Source organism: Panthera pardus, unplaced genomic scaffold (genome assembly GCF_024362965.1).
Source record: "Panthera pardus isolate Hobbes unplaced genomic scaffold, ASM2436296v1 HiC_scaffold_20, whole genome shotgun sequence".
Lineage (NCBI taxonomy): Eukaryota > Metazoa > Chordata > Mammalia > Carnivora > Felidae > Panthera > Panthera pardus.
Window position 1 is genome coordinate 91,757,459 of NW_026526766.1, and position 7,079 is coordinate 91,764,537.

Genomic DNA, 7,079 nt, shown 5'->3' on the forward strand with positions numbered 1-7,079 from the left:
CCACCCCATCTGAACCGAACTGTTCGGTCCAGATGCCAGACACACACCCCTGGGGTGTGGGGGCCTCGGGCCTCCCCTGCCCACCCGTCCGTGTCAGGTACCTGCTCCTTCCGCAGGTGTCCCCGTCTCAGGAGAGAAACACCAGGTCCAGACCCTTGGTGTCATCTTTGACTTCTTGCTGGCCACCAACTCTCCCAGTGGTGAGGTGGCTACCGGAGGGCACTAAATGTTCAAAACATTTCAAGGCATATGTTAGTCTCGGCTGCCTAAGGCAATGGTTGAACCGAGCAGAACGACTGGAAGAAAGGCCGAGTGGTGAGGAGCTTTAGGGAATAAGGACCTAGAACCCCTGGCCCATTATTCCTGAGCCTCTAGGACGCTTGCGTGCAAGGGCTGGGTGCATGTTCAGGAAAGACCTGAGAAGGGCCCTGGCTCCCCCTCTGGTGACTGTCAGACTCTGCAATTAGGAAGTAAAGGTCAAGGCAGAGTTGTAAACAGCCTGGGTGGTGTGGAAGGTGTATCCTGATCTTTGCAGACCATCTCCTCCCCATCTGTAAAGACTGGAGGTTGTTTTCTTCTTTTGGGGGGGGGCGGTGGTTCCGGGTGTTTAAGGAAATGTCTGCCCAATGAGCACTACATTCACGGAACAGACACTTCGGTGACCACACACGACAAGGAATACAGATTTTACAAAATTAGTTCAGAAAAGTCACTACAGTAGCAACTACTGCGAGCTGTGCCAGTAAACCCTGGAGGGGAAGACTGATATTTGAGTTGTACATTATACTGTTCAAAATGTCAATTTTCAAAAAAAACATCTAAAAATTTTTTAATGTTTATTTGAGAGACAGAGAGACAGAGACAGGGCGCAAGTAGGGAGAGGCAGAGAGAGAGGGAGACACAGAATCCGAAGCAGGCTCCAGGATCCAGCTGTCAGCACAGAGCCCGACGTGGGGCCCGAACCCACAAACCATGAGATCACGACCTGAGCTGAAGTCAGACGCTTAACCGACCGAGCCACCCAGGTGCCTCCCCCAAAACACTTTTTTAAAAAAGTTTATTTATTTATTTTGAGAGAGAGAAAGAATGAATGGGGGGTGCAGAGAGAGAGGGGGACAGAGGATCCTACATGGGCTCTGTGCTGACGGCAGAGAGCCTGATGCGGGGCCAAAACTCACAAGTCATGAGATCATGACCTGAGCTGAAGTCAGAAGCTTAACCAACCGAGCCACCCGGGCACCCCAACTAAAAAACACTTTTGAGGTGTGCAAAGAAACAAGAACATGGACCCCGTAGACCATTGAAAACAAAGCAATTGACAGAAACCGTTCCTGAGGAAGCTCATGCATTAGACTCTCTAGACTTACTTAAAACCAACTATTTCAAATATGCACAAATACCTAAAGGAAACCACGAGAACAATATCCCCCAGGGAGACAATAACAATGGTGAATGCATTAGGAAGTGTCCCCTCCTCTCTTTTTGAGGAATTTGGGGACAAGTCGTATTAATTCTTTGTCAGATGGTTGGTAGAATTAACCAGCAGTGAATCCTGGCACTGAGATTTTCTTTGTTGGGAGGGTTTTGATTCCTGATTCAATCTCTTTTCATAGGTCTATTCAGATTTATTATTTATTCTTGAGTTGCTTTTGGTAGTGTTTTTATTTCTAGGAATTTATCATTGTTTTTTTTTTTAGAGAGAGAGAGAGAGAGAGAGAGAGAGAGAGAGAGAGATTGAGATGGACAAGTGGGGCTCACTGGAACTTGTGTTTTACCTGAAGTGGGGCTTGAGCTCACCTGATGTGGGACTTGAACACACAAATTGTGAGATCATGACCTGAGCCGAAGTCAGTCTTAATGAATGAGCCACCCAGGCGCCCAGAAATTTACCCGTTTTACCTAGGTTGTCTGATGTGCTGGTGTAAAACTCTTTGTGGTATCGTCTTATAATCCTCTTTATTTCTGTAAGGTTGGTAGTGATGTCTCCATGTTCATTCCTGATTTTAACAATTTGAGTCTACTTCCCCCCCAAACCCGATCAGGCTAGGATGGGGCTACTATTATAAACAGCAAAGAGAAAAACCAGAAAATAACCAGTATTGGTGAGGATGTGGAGAAATCAGAGCCCTCGTGCCCTGTTGGTGGGAAAGTAAAATCTGCCACCGCTCTGGAAAGCAGTGTGGTGTTTCCTCAAACATTAAAAATGGAACCGCCATATGATGCAGCCATTCCACTTCTGGATACACATTCAAAGAATTGAAAGCAGGATTGTGAAGAGTTATTTGCACACCCAAGTTTGCAGCAGCACAATTCCCAGCAGCCAAGAGGCAGGAGCACCCCCAGTGTCCACCTCCACCAGTGGGTGATGGATGAACAAAATGTGGTAGGAACGTGCATTACATCACCCAGCCTTCAGCGGGAAGGAATTGCTGACACCTGCCATGTGGGTGAACCTTGAGGACAGGATGCGAAGTGAACTAAGCAAGTCACGAAAACACAAACGTTGCATGGTTCCACTTCTGTGAAATGAGGTATGTAGAGTGGTCGGCCTCACAGAAGCAGAAGCAGCAGGGTGGTTTTGGGGAGCTGGACAGGAGAGGGAGACCGGGAGTTGTCCACCGGGTATAGAGTTCCGGTTCTGCAAGATGCAAAAGATCTGGGCATCGGTTGTGCACCACTGAATACGCAACGTGATACTGTGCTTCACGGTAAATATATATTTGGTCTTCGCCCTGTTTCTGGCACAGATTTCCCAAATTTCCCGAGTGATGAAAACCATGACACTGCCTTTTGCTGTGTTCTTGGGTGGCTTTTGGACTCTACCTGAGGGGGGAGGCTGGCTGCTGGGGGAGCCAACCCTGCGACTAGGTGGCTGGAACTTTCCATCCCCTCCCCCCACCTCTGGGGAGGGAGAGGGGCCGGAGACGGCGTTCAGTCCCCAGTGACCAGTGATCCAATCAATCGTGCCCGTGTAATGAAGCCTCCCCGAACGCCCATCCGACTGGTGAACACGTGGAGACAGCAGAGAGTGTGACACGCTCGGTTACTGTCACGGGGGCCCGAGTGTGCACGGGCACTGGCTTCGAGGGTCCCAACGGACCAGGTTCGGCCACTCACCGCTGACAAAAGCCAAGGACAGAGAGACACAAGAAAGGGTGGTGACTCAGGAAAGGATCCATTTCGGTGAGGCCGGCGCTGGGAAGACAGGGGGCTGACATCTCAAGGTGCTGCAGGCAGTCCTGGTGGTGGTTCTCTCTCTCTTTTTCTTTCTTTTTTTAATTTTTTAAAAATTTTTAATGTTTGTTTATTTTTGAGACAGGAGAGACAGAGTATGAGCAGGGGAGGGGCAGAGAGAGGGAGACACGGAATCGGAAGCAGGATCCAGGCTCGGAGCTGTTAGTACAGAGCCTGATGCGGGGCTCGAACTCACAAGCTGCGAGATCATGACAGGTGCCCCCCCCCCCTTTTTGTGAAGTTTTATTTGTTTCCTAGGATTTTACATGAGGACAATCTAGGACAATGGTCAGTGGGTACTTGAGGTGGACAGTGAAGGTCGGGTCGATCGCTGTCTTGGGGTCAATCCCGCGGGGTCTTGCTGACGTCAGGGACGTCCATCCCTGTTGCTTGAGGGTTAGTTTGGCTGCCCTCAGGGTCTTTGGCTGGAGTTACGAGATGAGCTGGGAGGAAGGACCCGATCGGTCAGGAAGCACAGATGATGGGCAGAGAGCAGGGGGGCTCCGAGCCTCCGCTGCACCTTGCCCTGTGCTCCCCATCCCTTCCGCCCGGCTGGTCCCGAGTGCTGTCCTGTGTGACAAACGGGCGATCTAGGAGGTGACAGGCTTGTCTGAGTTCTCTGAGCCGCTCCAACATTATTCGAACCCGAGGGCAAGGTTGTGGGAACCTCCTCTCTATAACTTAGAGACGCGGGTGACCTCTCTGCCCGGCTGCTGAGTGACCCCTGAGTTGGCCGCACAGGGACTCCAGGGGCCACACACAACAAAGGAAACAGACCTCACGCGGTTCAGACAAGGCACAGCCCTGAAAAGCAAACAGTAGCAGCCTCACGGAGCAGCAATGATGAGGCTCGGGGAGCGGGGGCTGCAGAACTGAACGGTGGGCGGGTCGCCAAGCCCCGCCCCCTGCAGGGCCGGGTCCTGGTGGCTCCCAGATGTTCCACCTGCTTCTCCGCGACTCCACAGCCGGCCGGACACAGCGATGTCACAACGTGGGTCAGAAACACAAACATCTCTGGGCATCCACCACCACCTGAACTATTGTCCATTTTTGTAACTTGAGGTGGGCAGAGAGAATGGGAGCAAGGCCTTGAAGAGGGTGGTTCCCGGCCCAGACTTTGTGTTTGGGGGCAAACGCCATGCAGACGGGCCTTTGCTGGGCCTGAGGAGGGGACAGGTATGGGGACCCCAGCCGCAGGCACTGCTGTCCCGGTGATGCCCCCTCAGGGCGCCCGAGTCCACCTGGCCCTTGGGGAGCACTTGCGACCCTCCGCTCTGTCTGAGGGCTCTGTCCTGCCCCAGAGGCACCTCCTCTCCTGCCAGCCAGGGCCACGTGCCCCAGGGAGCGCGGGTACCCCGACGGCCCTGGGGACAGAGCCAGTCTGGTTAGGACACCGTCCCCCAGCGGACCTGAGCGCCAGGCCGCCACGGTGCTCCCTCCTCTGCTCAGGGACCACCCTTGTCCAGGCTCCACACGCTGGCACTTGGGGCAGGTCGTCTGGACCTTCTGAACTCGTGTTTCCTTGTCGGGAACGTGAGCAGAGGCCTCCCTCCCAGACTCGCCAGAGGGGACACGGCCAGGAACATTCAGACCCTGAAAAGGAAGATGCCACGTGGGGGACCCCGTTGGGTCATGCTCACCGATGAGGTCACGGTGCTCAGCACACAGCAGGCACCTGAGATCGCCGGCTGAATTAGGGAAGGAGGGAAGGAAGGAGGGAGGGAGTGAAACCACCGAAGCGGGGTCCACACCAGGTCAGGTCAGAGGTCCAGTCAGAGGGCCTCACAGCTCGGGCCCTGGAAGGGGGCACGGGACACGTCCTTCTGTCCCTCCAGCGCTGACCTTCCTCCACGTGGGACCTGCTGACCTTCTGGATCGTCTCCACCTCCTCCGCAAACAACGCTGAGTGTTCCCAGAAGGGGGACAGCGGGCAGGGGCCAAGGAGGGGCTTCCGGAATCCTGTGCCCTGGGGGACTCTGGGACAGCCTTCCAGGTGGCCGTTTATGTCCTCCAGGCACCAGGCCACGATTCCACCTCATCTCTCACGGAATGTGAGGAAGCCGTGAGGAAGCCTCACCCATCTAGAAGGCCCATTACGTCCCCATGACACAGGTGGGGACACCGAGGTTAATAGCACAGCCTGGGTCACTAGTAAGACGAGCTGGGTCAGGAAGCCCATCTCCCTGACTTTGGATTGTCCTACCCGCAGGCCTGCATCTTGGCGTCCTGGGGCTCGGGGTCCCTCTTCCTGGGGGACCCCACCACCCGCTGAGGGCCCCCCCTGAACTCAGGGGAGCAGAGCTGACCAACCTGCCTGGGGCCCCACATGGGAGCTGGGGAATGGCTGACCGGGGCTCTGTGGGCTCTCCCAGTACTGGGCCAGCTGGTCCCCTGCAGGACGAGGTCTTCTCGCTGGGGATCGGCTGGGGCCTCGGCTTCCTCACGTTGTCACCTGGGCTGCCAGTCCCCAGGCCAGAAATCTGCCCGTCTGAAGGAGACCAGCACTGCCTCCATCGGGTTTCACTTGCCCGAGTCCCTCCCCGGGACGCCCCGCATCTCTGACGCCTGCTCCCATGGGGGCCGCCTCACTTGGACTGGGACGGGTCTGGCCTCCATCCCGGGGAACGCACTGGCTTTGGAGCATTATTTGGCCCAGAGACCTGTGAACCGTTCTGGCCCTGGGTCATGAGGGATGCTCTCCCCTCTGTGGTGTGACCGTCCAGCCTTCTGCATCTCCCGGTTTCTGTTTGGGCTATGGGAGGACCAGCCGTGTCCTCTCTGGCATCAGGCTGTGGTGTCACAGCACGCACAGGGGTCTCCACCCCGAGACTGTGCCCATTGTCACCGAAGGGGCCTCCATTTCCCCCCCCCCAATCTTTAATCCATTGTGATTTCTTTTTTTTTTTTTTTAACGTTTATTTTTGAGACAGAGACAGAGCATGAATGGGGGAGGGTCAGAGAGAGGGAGACACAGAATCTGAAACAGGCTCCAGGCTCTGAGCTGTCAGCACAGAGCCCGATGCGGGACTCAAACTCACGGACCTGAGCCGAAGTCGGCCGCTTAACCGACTGAGCCACCCAGGCACCCCAATCCATTGTGATTTCAATATCAAAGGAGAAAAAGTCTATTTCAGATGACCACAAAGTACGAAAATGAATCTGTCCCATATGAAAATTAGGTGCAGAACCAAAGTATCTCTGGCGAGATTCCACTTGAAGGAAACCTCCAGAGTAGGTAACGGAACACGGAGAGAAAGCAGACTGGGGGTTCCCAGGGGCTGGCGGGGGCACGAATGGGGAATGAGGTTTCCGGGTACAGAGTGACCCTTGGGGACCGAGATATTCTGCAACAAAATTCTGTGGCATGGTTCACAGCGTTGTGAGTGTACCCAGTGCTCAGGAATTGCACAATGTAAAATAAATAAAATTTTTATTGAAGATTAATGTGGATTTTCAATGAACAATGAACAAATAAAGTAACAGCTAAAAAGTAGAAGAAAAAAAGGATAAAGGAGAAGAGGAAGAGACATTCTGGTGGGGGGTTGGGGTAGGCCCCGTGTAGGCCTTCAGGCCTTTCATTCGTGGCCAGCATCCATGCGGGAGCAAGGGCAGTGGCAGGAACGGTGTTGGGAGCAGAAGCAGGAACAGTGGAACCAGGAGAAGCAGGAGCAGAAGCAGGATCCAGCTGACTCTGTTCAGGTGCCCGCTGTCCCTGCACAGGTCCCAGGTCACCTGCTGGCTCTCCGGCCCCTGCAGGAGTCGCCCCAGACTCCACCCCTGCCTGCGGAGCCCCCGAGGCCCCCGATGCTGTTGGGCCGGGCTCTGGAGCCACACCGGCTTCTGCT